This window comes from Polypterus senegalus, chromosome 1, assembly GCF_016835505.1.
Source record: "Polypterus senegalus isolate Bchr_013 chromosome 1, ASM1683550v1, whole genome shotgun sequence".
NCBI classification, from domain to species: Eukaryota; Metazoa; Chordata; class Cladistia; order Polypteriformes; family Polypteridae; genus Polypterus; species Polypterus senegalus.
In genome coordinates, this window is record NC_053154.1 from 327,829,625 (window position 1) to 327,844,406 (window position 14,782).

The 14,782-nt window shown below is 41.8% G+C and overlaps 1 protein-coding gene across 1 annotated transcript in view; it reads left to right on the plus strand.

Annotated features, from left to right (window-relative positions):
• Positions 1 to 14,053: 14,053 nt before the first annotated feature.
• The window catches only part of rufy2 (RUN and FYVE domain containing 2), a 90,027-nt gene continuing 89,298 nt past the window's right edge, over positions 14,054 to 14,782 (plus strand). The window contains exon 1 of the mRNA XM_039737700.1: positions 14,054 to 14,158. The gene's annotated coding sequence lies outside the window, so the exon portion shown is untranslated. The remainder of the gene's footprint in view (positions 14,159 to 14,782) is intronic.

Consider the following 14,782-nt stretch of genomic DNA (forward strand, 5'->3'; position numbering starts at 1 on the left):
ACATTTCAACTTATGTTTCTTGTTCAGTGGTGGTTGGGTTTCAGCCCTCCTTACCTTGGCCATGTCTTTGAGCACTGAACACCTTGTACTTCTGGGCACTCCAGGTAGGTTGCAGCTCTGGAATATGAAAGTACTGGAGGATAATGGGTTCCTGGTAGCTTCACGTTTGATTCTTCTCAAATCTTTGGCAGCTAATTTGCATCTTTTGTTCTCAACACGTTTCTTGCGACCCTGTTGACTATTTGCGACAAAATGTTTGATGGTTCTGTGATCACACACCAATATCTTAGCAATTCCAAAAGTGCTGCATCCCTCTGAAAGACTTTTTACAATTTTTGACTTTTCAGAGTCAGTTAAATCTCTTTTTTGGCCCATTTTGCCCGAGGAAAACTAGCTGCCTAATAATTCTGCACACCTTGATATGGGGTGTTGATCTCCTTAGGCCACACCCTCCCTCATTACACAAATACACATCACCTAGCGTGCTTAAATCCAATAAGCATTCAAGTTAATACAGCTTGGAGTTGGAATATACGCATTAAAATGATGATATGGTCAAAATACTCACTTGCCTAATAATTGTGCACACAGTGTATTGTTGCACATGTGCGCATGGGAGACTCAAATGGATGTAACTTACATGCCAGACCAGGGGGTGGCTGTGTTCGCTGATCCTTTCTCTCTTTCCTCTGAAGACCAGCCGAAGGAAACCCCACCCGAGCCTAAGGATGTCACTTCTGGTTCCGGCCCTCCCAACATCACTTTCTCTAGTGCCCCGGTGTGACCACCATTTTCATTTTGTTACACAATTCTGTTTTGGACTCCAGTCTGGAAAGACATCATTTGCTTAGTAGACAGGATGGCCAACCCAAACCTTTTCCTGTTTTCTTGTTCTTTTTATTTCCACAGTATATCTATACTAATAAAAGGCAAAGCCCTCACTCACTCACTCACTCACTCACTCACTCACTCACTCACTCATCACTAATTCTCCAACTTCCCGTGTGGGTGGAAGGCTGAAATTTGGCAGGCTCATTCCTTACAGCTTCCTTACAAAAGTTGGGCAGGTTTTATATCGAAATTCTACGCGTAATGGTCATAACTGGAAGCAGTTTTTCCCCATTTACTGTAATGGAGATGAGCTTCAACGCCGTGGGGGAGTTTCGTGTGACATCATCACGCCTCTCACGTAATCACGCAGTACATAGAAAACCAGGAAGACCTCAAAAAGCGCTGAAGAAAACATGCATTATATAATTGAGAAGGCAGCTAAACAATAAGAAGCGAAGCGAGTGACATATACAACCATATTCATGAGTTCTGCTACTTCGGAAACAAAGCACGATGTAAACCTACACTTTAAATTAAGTTCATAGACAGGCTGCGCTGGCGCTTGTAATTTAGTGCCTGCCCATATAAGGCCGTCCGTCAGCGCAATCCAATAGCAAACTGCCACGGGTAAATATTCACGGGTGAAGGACTGTGCTTATGGAGAGGAAGATGAGATGGTCAGGGTGGTGTTTGACACAAACTCAGTGAAACTGCGAGAGAAAGTTTTAAGTGCCAGGACTAAGGTAACATTAAATACAGCCATGGACATAGCACGAGATGGCACCAGCACAGCTGGGAACCTTCGATGCATGTACACCGAGTGGCTCACGGAACTGACGCAGTGCACAGATAAAAGCAACAGTTCCAAAGAGCTGAACAAAACGAATTACACAATTGAAAAGGCAGCAAAAATATGAAGCGCCTCATACATACAAGCATATTCATAAATCCAACTACTGCGGAAACAAAGCACACGTTGGAAAAAGTCAATGTCCCGCTAAAGGAAGACAGTGTAAAAACCCGTGCATGCAGTGTGTCAGGTCTCAGATAAAGAAGAAGACGAGCTGTTTATTGATGCAGTAAGAAACGAATCGATGAATGAAACCTGTCATCTTTACAACGATTGACAAACACGGAATGTAACTTGAACACAACACATCCTACAAATACGAACCTGATTGAAAGAAATAATGATAATCAAATCCTTGATGACAGCAACACTCAGTAACACTCACAAAACAAATACTGTATATTGACAGTCATGTTACGCTATTTTTAAAATGTTCCCTTTTCTTTTCTAGCTTTTTAACACACTACTTCCGCTGCGATACGCTGGTATATATATATATGTATATATATAACCCGATCTACATACTCAATAATGGATACTTTATTCGCCATCAATGATTGTTTTGGTAAAGCCATACTCAGTGTATTCATTAGATGAACGGTAAAAAAGTAAGGGCGAGGGGAGGATGCAGGCTGTAGTGTGCGTCAACTCTATCTGAATTGCGCGATCACATTTGAAAAAATATATCTTTTCAAGTTCTATTTAGTCCATATGTGTCAAACTCAAGGGTCAGGCCACATCCGCCCGGCGTAATTATATCCGCCCGAGATCATTTTATATACTGTATTATTGTTATTAAAGCCCGGTATATGAAGCGCTGGTAACACAATAAACTACAGATCCCATAATGCAGCGCTTCAGCTGCCTTGCCAACACTTACCGCGTTAATCAAGTCTAGCTTATGATGCTGCAAGTTATTGCGGCTAGCTCACACGATGCTGAAGAGAAAAGTTGATTCTGAAAATAGAGCCTTTAAAACCGATGGGAGGCTGAGTATATGTTTACTGAACCCGTGTGTCTCATTTGTGGAGCTAATGTGGCTGTAATTACAGAATTTAATCTAAGACGGCACTATAAAACAAAACATCAGGGTAACCTGAAAGACCTGAATGCAATGCAGAAGATACAGAAAGCAGAAGAATTAAATAAGAATCTGACACTTCAGCGGACGTTTTTACCCGTGCACAATCACAAAGTGATTTCAATTGAGCTGCTTTTATGGGAGACACAACCACTTGCCCCACTTTCCCTGTTGCCAAGTAATGTTAAACCAAGTCGTCACTACGGTGTTCCCAAATACGCACTTTGCTGATAAACTGAGCGCACTGAGTTTGCACGGCGCTTTGGTGACTTTGAAGAACACAAAAAGTCCGTCTACATGCGGCTCGAACCTTGTGCATGTTTGGTAGCACATATCTGTGTGAGAAGCTCTTCTCAGTGATAAAGACTAACAAAACAGCACACAGGAGTCGCCTCACTGATGAGCACCTGCAATCCATCCTGAGAATCTCCACAACACAGAACCTCACACCAAACAGAAACGAACCTGTGCCAAAAAAGATGCCAGGCGTCCAGCTCTAAAATGACATATGAGCAAAGACAACTGAATGATTTGATTTGTTATTGCTGAAAGGAACACATTTTATTTATATTTCTAGGTTTTGTTATGCAGCATGTTCATATTTGAATTTGTATAATTTTGACAGGATATATTTTTATGGAGAGCAAAATCTTTTGGGATATTTAAAATCTAAGTTTATTTTTATATATAAAATTACATAAGAGTAAAGAAATTTGAATGTTTGTTCTTTTAATGTTTACTTTATTTCTAACTTGTATAATTTAGACAGGATATATTTTATGGAGAGCAAAATATTATAAGTTGTTTAAGGTTTGAGTTGATTTATTCAGGAATAATATTCCTGTCTGTTTTTACCATTCCTACCAAAGATATTTCTGTCGACTAAATAAAAATTCCTTCTATTTAAAATTTAAATAGAACTTGAACAAATACGATAGTTCATAATATCCACGCAGACTTGCACGTAAGAGCGGAGTTATCCGTTTTAACAAGCAGCGTATTGCACTGATCTGAAATAGCTGTGTGTGTATATATGTAGATATGTATGTATATGTATATGTATATGTGTGTATATATGTGTATATGTATGTATATGTATATATATGTTTATATATGTGTGTGTGTATGTATGTATATATATATATATGTATTTGTGTGTATATATGTGTGTGTATGTATGTATGTATATATATATATATGTTTGTGTGTGTGTGTAAATATATATATATATATATTTATATTTATATATATATATATATATGACAGCAACACTCATCACTCACAACAGTGACAAAACAATAACATTGACAATCATGTTACGTTATTTTCAAAATGTTTCCTTTTCTTTTTCATTGCTTCTTTAACACACTACTTCTCCGCTGCGAAGCGCGGGTATTTTGCTAGTTTTTTAATATATCTCTGGATTATAATAAAAAAAAAAATCCTGCGACGAGATGAGACTTTGGCCATGAGATTTTCACAAGTCCCGCCCTCCTCTCAACCATAGAAAACCACGCCCACGGTCCTCTCACCTCTCATTGGTCTGAATGCTTTTTTTTGACAGACGCAGTTCTTGCTCTCTCAGCTCTTATAAATTTTAACATTTTCCTCATTTTAAGTTCCCAATTAAAGAAGATATATTATGTCCAAATCTTATTGAAGAATTTCATCACGAAGGGTTATCAACAGAAAAAATGAGTACACGGGCAATCCTAGCATGAGAAATGGAGAAGTCAAACGAATTAATGCCAAAAATGTTGATCGGTTACACGGCAAATTGGTTAAATGCGTATCAATAGACTCTGCTGAAACGGTTGGTGGTGATGGTGTGGAAGATGAAAGCATCAACTTACGATATTACGAAGAATAACTGCAACCATTAACACCGTCTGGTCATCCACCACACGAATTACTGTAGAAAGAAGGACGTATCCAAGAAAGTAATGTAGTACATCTTCAGGGGATAATGTTAGACACCAAAGGAGATCTTGATATGCCATTTGTATTAAAACGTTTTTCAGTTTCCCGTTAGAATAGCTTTTGCAAAGGCAATTACCAAATCACAGGGACAAACATTCAAAAAAGTCGTTTCTTTTAATAGAGAGAAAGAAACGAAATTCAATCACGGGCAGTTACACATTGCGTTGTCACAATGAAAGTCCAAACACAAAATCAAAATTCAATGCGATATTGAAGAAAAGTTAATTAAAAAAATTGTTTTTACTGAAGTTTTATAATAAAAATTTAAGTTTATTTTTCATGTTAACTTAAAAGCCAAACAGAACAAAATCATATTACGCAATGAATAACTGTAACACAACATGAAACATAATTTACTTTCAAATTATTATCCATCCATCCATTTTCTAACCCGCTGAATCCGAATACAGGGTCACGGGGGTCCGCCGGAGCCAATCCCAGCCAACACAGGGCACAAGGCAGGAACCAATCCTGAGCAGGGTGCCAACCCACTGCAGGACACACACAAACACACCCACGGGCCAATTTAGAATCGCCAATCCACCTAACCTGCATGTCTATGGATTGTGGGAGGAAACCGGAGCGCCCGGAGGAAACCCATGCAGACACGGGGAGAACATGCAAACTCCACGCAGGGAGGACCCGGGAAGCGAACCCGGGTCTCCTAACTGCGAGGCAGCAGCGCTACCACTGCGCCACCATGCCGCCCTCGCTGTAATGTAAGATAGTAAATTGTTCATCCACATCCCCATACGCGAGCGGCAGAACTGCAAAGAGTCTGGCACATAGCGCAGGCCAGGGGGTTGGTGAGCGAAGCGAGCAGGGAGTTCCCTAGTATATACAGTATATATATATATTGTGAACGATAGGGGGCGCTCTCGCTCCCTTGAACCCCTGTCCACGACTCCAGACACCAGGTAAAAGTCCAAATGTTGACTTTATTTTTCTTCTAACTAACGACAGAATCTGAGAAGCAGGCTTTATTGACCCCAAGAGGAGACGCTTTACCTGCTCCAGCAGCACATCAAAACATTCACTCAATGCAGAATAAATACAGCTTGACAAGTGGATTACTGTATATGTCACTAGTAACAAGTCATTTTTCTTTTTCATAGACATTTTTGATATTGTTTGCTGTTGTCCACTGCTGGTCACCATCAGTGTCAGGAGTAGCCTGGCAAATGGAATGTGCATTATGTAGTCCGATTACATTTTAAGTAACAAGTAACCTTATTTGATTGAAACAAAAATATCTCAGTAATGCAGAGTTTACTACGTAAACTTATTCCCACCATGCATTGCCTTTTTCGCCTGCAGATGCTTGCTCAGGCTGTCTGGTGGCAGCTACTGAATGAGAGGTTAAGCCTGTGCATAGCATGCAGTCGAGTGAAAAGAACTGAACAAATGTTACAAGTACACATTTAATCTTACATGTGCTGACGGGCAAATTTAATCAGCCCAGTTTAGGGTCACAGGGAGCAACACTGGGAATGAGGCACGAAGCCACCATGCTTGATGGTACGTCAGTCCTTTGCTCAATCGCACAACTAGTCAGGAAAGAGTGGGCTGCGTGTGATCCAGCAACAGAAACCTGCAGATAAAGGATGTGTTTAGTTTTAATCCACCAATTTGCTATTGACAGGTTGAAATATTGTGATCCGGTGGTGGAACTGCCGGTGTTCATACCGTAAATCTTCAGAAGCTCACATTGAGGATGGAAAAAAGGGGTGAATGTTATTTACTTCACAGCACATGAAAGACTAAATGTGTTTATAAAACACAAGAAAACGACCAAGTGTGGCGGTGTGTCTGGTCAGTTTCATGAGGGTTCACATACAGGATTAGGATTTAATAACAAATGCTGGTCAGTGAAATGTGCAACTTTTTACACAAAAGAAGTAAAAAAAAGCAAAAGTAATGCAGTCTGTAAAGCATACATTTTATAAAAACTGTAGAAAAATGTAGTTACTTATGTAAAGAGCAATGTAATTAAGTTATTATTAAACTAGCCGTCCCCTGTGGTTCTGCCCACATAGAAGTGAAACAGGACAGTGAGGAGAGCCCTGCCCGGCTCCCCACTCCTGACGTCATGCTTCCCTCTCCCCTCGGCCCGCAGCCTCTGTCTCGGATTACCATGAATATATCACTCCTGCAGGCGAACTATGATTCTTAGCACGATGAGAGAAGTCGCAAAATGAACCTGAATGTTCGAGCAAATTATAGAAAAAAACCTGATCAAAATCCGTTAAGTACTTCTCTCGTGAAAAACGGACAGACAGAACGACAGACATTGGATTTTTTTATATATATATATCCTTATATATAATTTGATACTATCCGTATGTATGGTGTTCGCGTCAATACCTCGACTCAATACAAGTTAGAACATGACGTGGCAAACGCGGACGTAGTATTACATGATTGGCTAAGAATGTTTGAATGCTTGAGTGACGCTGCTGGACGGCCGAGTATAGTAAGTCGGCGTTGGTTCGAGCAGATAACAGTAAGTTCGGTTGGTTTTTGGAACGTTGGTTTGGTGGGGCGTACTTTCCAGGACTAACATCGTCGACTGACCTAAACCCTTCAACAGTTCCGGAGCCGTAAGTAATTTAGAACGTATCGCCATTTGCTTGATCAGTCAAAATCTATCTTTGGGCAGTTCGGTTTTGGCATCCATCCTTCTGACATCTACTGTTATTACTCCGACTCTAATTAGAGTCGTAAAATACGGTTTGTATTGAAAATTTGTTTGCCGCAAAAAATCAAATGAGGTGCGCAGAAGAGCTGAGTTCACGTCTCGCAGCCCCGTTTAAACAGGAAGCTCTTCATGACATTGGCCAAAAGGACTATTTTAAGCACAAATCAGTGCCATGAAAACAAAATCATTTCAAGAACTTAAAAAAACAAATAATTTGCGAAGAAGTAGTGTGTTAAAGAAGTTATGAAAAAAAGAAAAGGAAACATTTTAAAAATAACATAACATGATTGTCAATGTAATTGTTTTGTCACTGTTATGAGTGTTGCTGTCATATATATATATTTTTATACACACACACAGGCACACACACACATATAAACATATATACATTGTCAGGGATGCCAGGGGCCATGACCCGGCCGGGACGCCAGGAGGGACCGGAAGAGGGTCAGAGCCCTGCCTGGATCACGTGGGGTTCGCCTTCTGGGTTGCTTTGGGGGCCACGGGTCAAGGGCATGGAAGCCTTTCCCTGTAGGGGCCCGTGGTCACCGCCAGGAGGCGCCCCAATGCCTTGGGGACCTGTTAACCCAGCACTTCCGCCACACCAGGAAGTGCTGGGGGGAAGATTTATGATGGCGCCCGGAGAGCAGCCGGGAGGACAGCGGCACTTCAGCCACGCAGGGGCGTGGCCAGAGGAGGAATGCCGGGAACACCAGGTGCTCATCCGGGTCATCTATAAAAGGGGCCGTCTCCATTCATTCGAGGCTAGAGTCGGGTGGAAGGAGGACGAAGCAGTGGAGAGTGGAGGCGGCTCGAAGAAAGGCATTGTGGCCAGGACTTTGTGTGTGATTTGGGGTTTGTGCATGTGTCTGAGGTCTGAGTGACCATAATTGAGGTCTGAGTGACCATTGGACTGTGTCTTAGTGACAAAATACTTGTAAATACTGTAAATAAACGTGTGGTGGTTGTGCAAAACAAGATGTCTGCCTGTCTGTGCCCGGGTGCCGTTGACATCTGGCGTAGTCGGCAGGATGCTCCGCCTGTTGCAAGGGGGACCTGCAACAAACAAATTTGTTGTTGACGGCCGGGCGCAGCAGGGGACACCACCCACGTTCCGCAATCCAGTTACACCACAATAATGTACAACCCCACATGTCTTTGGTGACACCACAGGTCCTCGCACAAATGGGACGGTCAATGCTGTCACATCTGTCTTACAGCCCAGGGGCCTCATGTATAACGCCGTGCGTAGAACTCGCACTATAACATGGCGTAAGCACAAAGCGAAATGTGCTTACGCACAGAAAACCCAGATGCAGGAATCTGTGCGATCTAACTTCCACGTTCTTCCGCTACATAAATCCTGATCAGCGTGAAAACTAGCGCTCGTGCACACGCCCAACTCCTCCCAGAATTATGCCTCTTTGAATATGCAAATCAATTTAAATTGCCCTTAAGCGCAGCCTTCTGTGAAAAGACAATGGGAAAAGCACGGGGAAAATATAAGAATTTCAGCAAATACCAAGTGGAGGCAAAGGAAAAACATACTATTTTTTCAAATAAACGGTGGTATAATCAACAAAAGGAAGTTGATCGAGTGACATAGCGTGTTGGAGAAACTTGAAAGCTCACATTCACAAAATCGCACAGTGCCGGAAATAAAAAAGAAGTCGCATATCAAAGTCGCCGTGAAAAGAAGAGTTGTAAGCCCACTGTCTGAGTGTCATATGAAAGTTTATTAGGGTACAGAGAAAAAAGGCACACGGTGGGGAAAAAGCACGAAATGTCAACTTCAATCTCGACATTTCCACTTTAATCACGTAGTTTATTTTGTCATTAAAGTAGAACATCATAAACTTCATCTTAAAATCGTTTAATTAACCAGTTTCTCAAGTCACATCGTAATTAAAGTAGCAGGTTAAATGCTTTGTTTTGTATTTGATCTTCTATGTGCTCTATGTGTGTGAATCACTACTTGCTTCTTAAACCGACTCTCTTCCTCCAAATGGACACAGAATCCATTACATTCGTGATATTACAGCTCTCTGAATAACTAAAATACTGAGATGTATACGTGATGTCATTTTCATGATGATAGTTAAAGCATGTTATTAAACATGGGAATACGGTGACGCAGTGATTGTGTGTGACCTTCGATGAAATTATTTATTGCAGCAGTAGGCGGCTCTAGGCTTGTGGCGGCCCTGGGCAGAGGAAGAATCGGTGGCCCCTTCACTCGCCGATGTCAATATGGTATCTTATGCACGGTGGATGGCCACGTCCGTTGCAGACACTGCATAGCCGCCTCGTGCTCATGACACAAGCTTTTAACTTTTGCTGAAATTTGCCGCTGCATTTTTAGCCATGTTGTTATTTTCTCTTTCTGTTTTATATTTAATATATATTGGCGTGGCCACCCCTGCAGTCAGTGCTTTTCTTTCCCCAAGTAACCGATCGCCACACAATCAGCTCTGTAATAGACGTTAAGCCATCTGTAAGCTTAGAGCGCCGATTCTTCAAAACATTTAAGGATCTTCGTAGTACATGTTTAATTATTCTATCCTTCACGTCAGTCCCAGTGAAGAATATAGATTATTTAAATGAAGTTAAAGTTTTATCTGTATAATAAACATATTTTGCTGCATTTCACCTTAAAAATGATATTGTCATCATATGTAAATACGCGCTTTATAAAGTGGCTCAGGTTGTGAGATATTATAACTGTAGTGCAAGTTTACAGTGGGGTGATTGTACTTATAAGTACAAACAGTTCTACAAGGAGCAATTGATTGAGTGCGTTTATAGTTCTTTGGATGAAACTGTTTCTGAACCGCGAGGTCTGTACAGGAAAGGCTTTAAAACATTTTGCAGTGGCTGAGACAGCGTGTGCTTAAAGCTGTATACCGATAATTCTCTTTCCGATCAGCTGCTGCTGTGATTCACACTCAGATACAGTGACATAAATACTCCGAGTGGTGCAGTGAGAGTAATATGGAAAAAGATGATCCGCTGTGGCAACTGCTAACGGGAGGAGCTGAAAGAAGAAGAAGAAAAAGAAGAAGAAGTGAGAGTAACAACGCTAAAGCAGTTATGGTATTTGGTATACTGTGGCTGTTCCCTGGACCATTATATTGTTACAAGTTAATTACAATCAGATGCGTTACACTAATAAACAATATGCGGTTAGTTTCAGTGTATTTATAAAGCCGCGTCATGAAAATAAAGATGTAATCACACAGGAACAGTAGCACTGCTTTGACGCTGGGTGCCGGCAGTCTGCAAAACTGAGCGGAGAACTTGCGTACAACAAGGTATGAGGTACCGTGGAAAAGTGCGTGGCTTTACGCCACATGTAGGTTTTATACATCGCGATTTGAATGTGGAAAAGTTCTTACGCAACATTTCTGTGCGTACGCACCGTTTATACATGAGGCCCCAGGTCTGGCACCCTCAGCCTTTCACTTGTTTGGTCAGATGGGAAAAAAGCCCGGTAATGGTGCTTCAATGATGTAGGCAAAGTGGAAGGAGCTATCGGACACTGGCCCAGGAAGTGCCTAAAACAGGTTCTTCCAAAGTGGATTTGTCATGTGGGCTCAAAGGTGGTGCAAATTCATCACCACTGGTGGAGACTATTTTGTACAGAACCGTGTTGCAGACAGAGAGTGTTACTCTACAGAGGTTAATAATTGTGCATGTCTCATGTTGTTAATGAAGGAGATCTGACCTGATAGGCATTACTTTCAGCAGAACCCTTGTACAGGAGCTACGTAACATACACAGAATACTTTTTGTATGGAGTACTAATTTATTTCTTCGGCTAATTTGACAACCCTAATATGTTCTGTGAGGCTGATATGCATAGCTTAACTTCATAGTGTTGACTGTGAAGTAATTCAATACAGAAGATCACCATGAATCACTTTTGTTGGCTCTGTTATTAAACATAAAGAATTTTTTTTATTAACCATCTTTTAAATTGACTGATTGATAGAACTTCATTTGTCCCCAGAGGGAAATTTGGCTTTTTACGGAAGCTCTTTAAAAAAGTAAATACAGTGAAGGCTAGGGGGTACCAAAGTGCCCCAAACACGAATATACAAAGACTATCCCGGGTTCAAATAAAAGGCGTTTCATTATACAATACCTCAGTGTTAAGCACAAAAAGAAGTTGTTGCGTCTTCTCCAATTCAACTCTCCTCTCTCCATCGCACTGCCCTTCTCCAGCTGGGTGTTGCCTGCCTTCCTTCCTTCTTCCCAGCTGTGACTCACTTGGACGAAGGAGTGCAGTCTCTTTAATTTAGGACCTGGGAGTACTTCTAGTGCCAGGGCTGCTGCCCGCTTGAAGCACTTCCGGGTCACACTAAAGTCCCACACAGCAAGGAGTATATCTCCCTGCAGCACCCTTTTGTGGCACCCATGGACACCAGCAAGGTTGTGCTGCTGGACTACAATTCCCAGAATTCATTGCTAAATCCTGAATAGGTGCCATTATTGAGGGCCGCTGCCATCTAGCGACTTGGAGGAATAAACATGAGAGACAGTTCTTCCCTAACTTTGCTTTCATCCTGGCCAGGGAAGGTCCAAGAAATATGTCCAGTCGGGATGCCTATGTGTCTGCCTGCCTGGGTAAGGAGTCTTTTTTTTCCTGGTCGGGATATCCGGCCATCCTCCCGAGAAGACCTCTTTGGGTCTGGCACCTTGCTCTCCCTTGGCCAGGATGTCTGTCTGCTTGTCCTCAAGGATCCTCCCACCTGGGTAAAGTAACCATCCCCTCTCCTGGTCAGGATGCCTGTCCATCCTGTGTGGCACGTACAATACATAAATATATAGATAATAAATATCGATGACCTGAACACACACCAGAATGACTAAAAAACAAGAAAACTTTAAAAAGACTGTCAGTCACAGTGAGGCATTAAAAAAGTGTTACTGCTGTTGGTATAAAGGAGCACCCATAGATTCTTAACACACTTTTTCTGAGTAATTTGTTGTCCGAAAATACTTGGTGTTAGTGTATCAGAAAGAGGATGTGCAGCACTGTTCACTTGGCACTAAGCTTTGTTTTAACTCTCTCATTGGCACTCCAGCCACCATAAAAAAACCTCCCACTGTTCCATTCCATCTGAACTGGTGTGGTGCTGAGGTGTCACCCGTTGCATGCCTGGACTCAGGTGCTAATGTAAGAAAAGTCAGAGCTGACTATACTTTAGAAGGTTGGCGTCCTTCAACATCTGCAATAAGATGTTCTACCAGACGGTTGTGGTGAGTGCCCTCTTCTATGCGGTGGTGTGCTGGGGAGGCTGCATAAAGATGAAGGACGCTTCACACCTGGACAAACTTGTTAGGAAGGCAGGCTCTATTGTAGGAATGAAGCTGGACAGTTTGACATCCGTGAAAGAGCAACGGGCGCTAAGCAAGCTCCTGTCAATCATGGAGAATTCATTGCATCCACTGAACAGGATCATCTCCAGACAGAGGAGCAGCTTCACGACAGACTGCTGTCACCGTCCTGCTCCACTGACAGACTGAGGAGACCCCACACTATGCGACTCTTCAATTCCACCCAGGGGAGTAAACGCTAACATTATTCAAAGTCATTGTCTGTTTTTACATGCATTGTTATTACTATTTAATTTAATATTGTTTTTTATCAGTATGCTGCTGCTGGATTATGTGAATTTCCCCTTGGGATTAATAAAGTATCTATCTATCTATCTCTCTATCTATCTAATCTAGGATCCTGAGTTGGTTTATGATGTGGTGGGTGTAGCAATACACTGTATCAGTGTGTGCTCCTAACCTCTCTCTCTCTCGCTCTCTCTTTCTGCACTAGGACCTCCAGGGGGTTTCCAAAGTGTGCTCCATAACTGAGCCTGCTCTTTACATCAGCTTGTTAAATCAGTGAGCTTCTCTAGGAGTGATGTTACTAGCCCAGTAACACCACAGTGTAGAAAATTGCACTGGCCATCACAGAGTTGTAGAAGATACAGTATGAAGGATGGCACTGTCCACATTAAAGTCACGCTGTCTGCTAAGGGACAAGTGCCTGCTCTTCCCTTTCTTCTCCAGTACCTCTGTGTTCCGAGACCAGTCCAACCTGTCATTGATGTGCACTCCCTCTGCAGCCACTCCTTGAATAGTGACCAGACATAGAGGCTCTTTGGTGCAGTGAAAGTCAATAACCAGTTCCTTGGATTTGCTGGTTTTTAAAGATGCAGACAATTCTCTTTGCAGCCAGAAACACAGTTCTCCACTCGACTCCTCTCCTGTCTCATCCCCTCTATCAACACACCCCAAAAGTGCAGAATCATCTGAGAATTTCTGCAAGTGACCTCACCTGCTATTATACAGTATTTATTGATAGAGGTGTACAAAGTGAAGAGAAAAGGTATAACATTATGTTACTAATAACATTTATTTTATTTTTTTTAATAAAACGGATCAGGCAAACTTTAGACCTAGAACTTTGCGGCAGTGATGAGCCTCACAGAACCTTTGTCCTGCTGTATATTCAAATCCCATTTCCAGCTGGCATAGAATCCGCGCATTCACTCCGCACCTCATTAAATATGTGCTTGTAATGGTAATCTGTCACTCCCAGTTGGCCTGTGGCTTTATGTGTCAGTGGGCCTTGGACGGACTGGCAGCAGACTAGGGCTGGTGCCCGTGTAGGCTCTGCGCAACCTTCGATTGGATTGAACAGTGCTGGGAATATTACGTAAGTAAGCTGCATTTTCATAGTACTATGTATACACTACCAGAAATTTACTTGCTATAAACATTTATTATTCGAAAAATAGTTTGATTTTTCTCCCTAGCCAGGGCAGGGCAGGGCTTGGCTTATAATATTAAGGAACAGCCCAAGTCAGCATGTACGAAATTTTCCCTGGACGGTTGACTGAATCTTTGCATGAATAGCAAAAGTGTCTGTAGGTGTATTATGTATCATATATTTTTTCCTCAACAGACGGAACGAATCGGAAAAGTTAAGTATATTTTTGAGAGTAAGTAAATATTGGAGGATTTGCCTCCTGTAACGGCGCTTACTCAAAACGCGATCTTAAATCATGTTATGTATTGCTGGCCTATATCGTCACTTAACGATCGCAAGCTAGTCTTCAACCTGCCTACTATAAAAAAGCAAAAAAAAAATCATAATCTGCGCAAACAAACATTGAGAGATTGTTACCCACCTTTAATTCTTTCCTGAAGGCCGACTCCAGTGGTTTAGAATAGTAAAATGAGGAAAACGGCGAAAAAGTGTTTTTATTTGAATTGACATTGCATTTATTTATGTTGGTTTTCATTTCGGAACAGATACCAAAGCGAAAAACTGTACTCG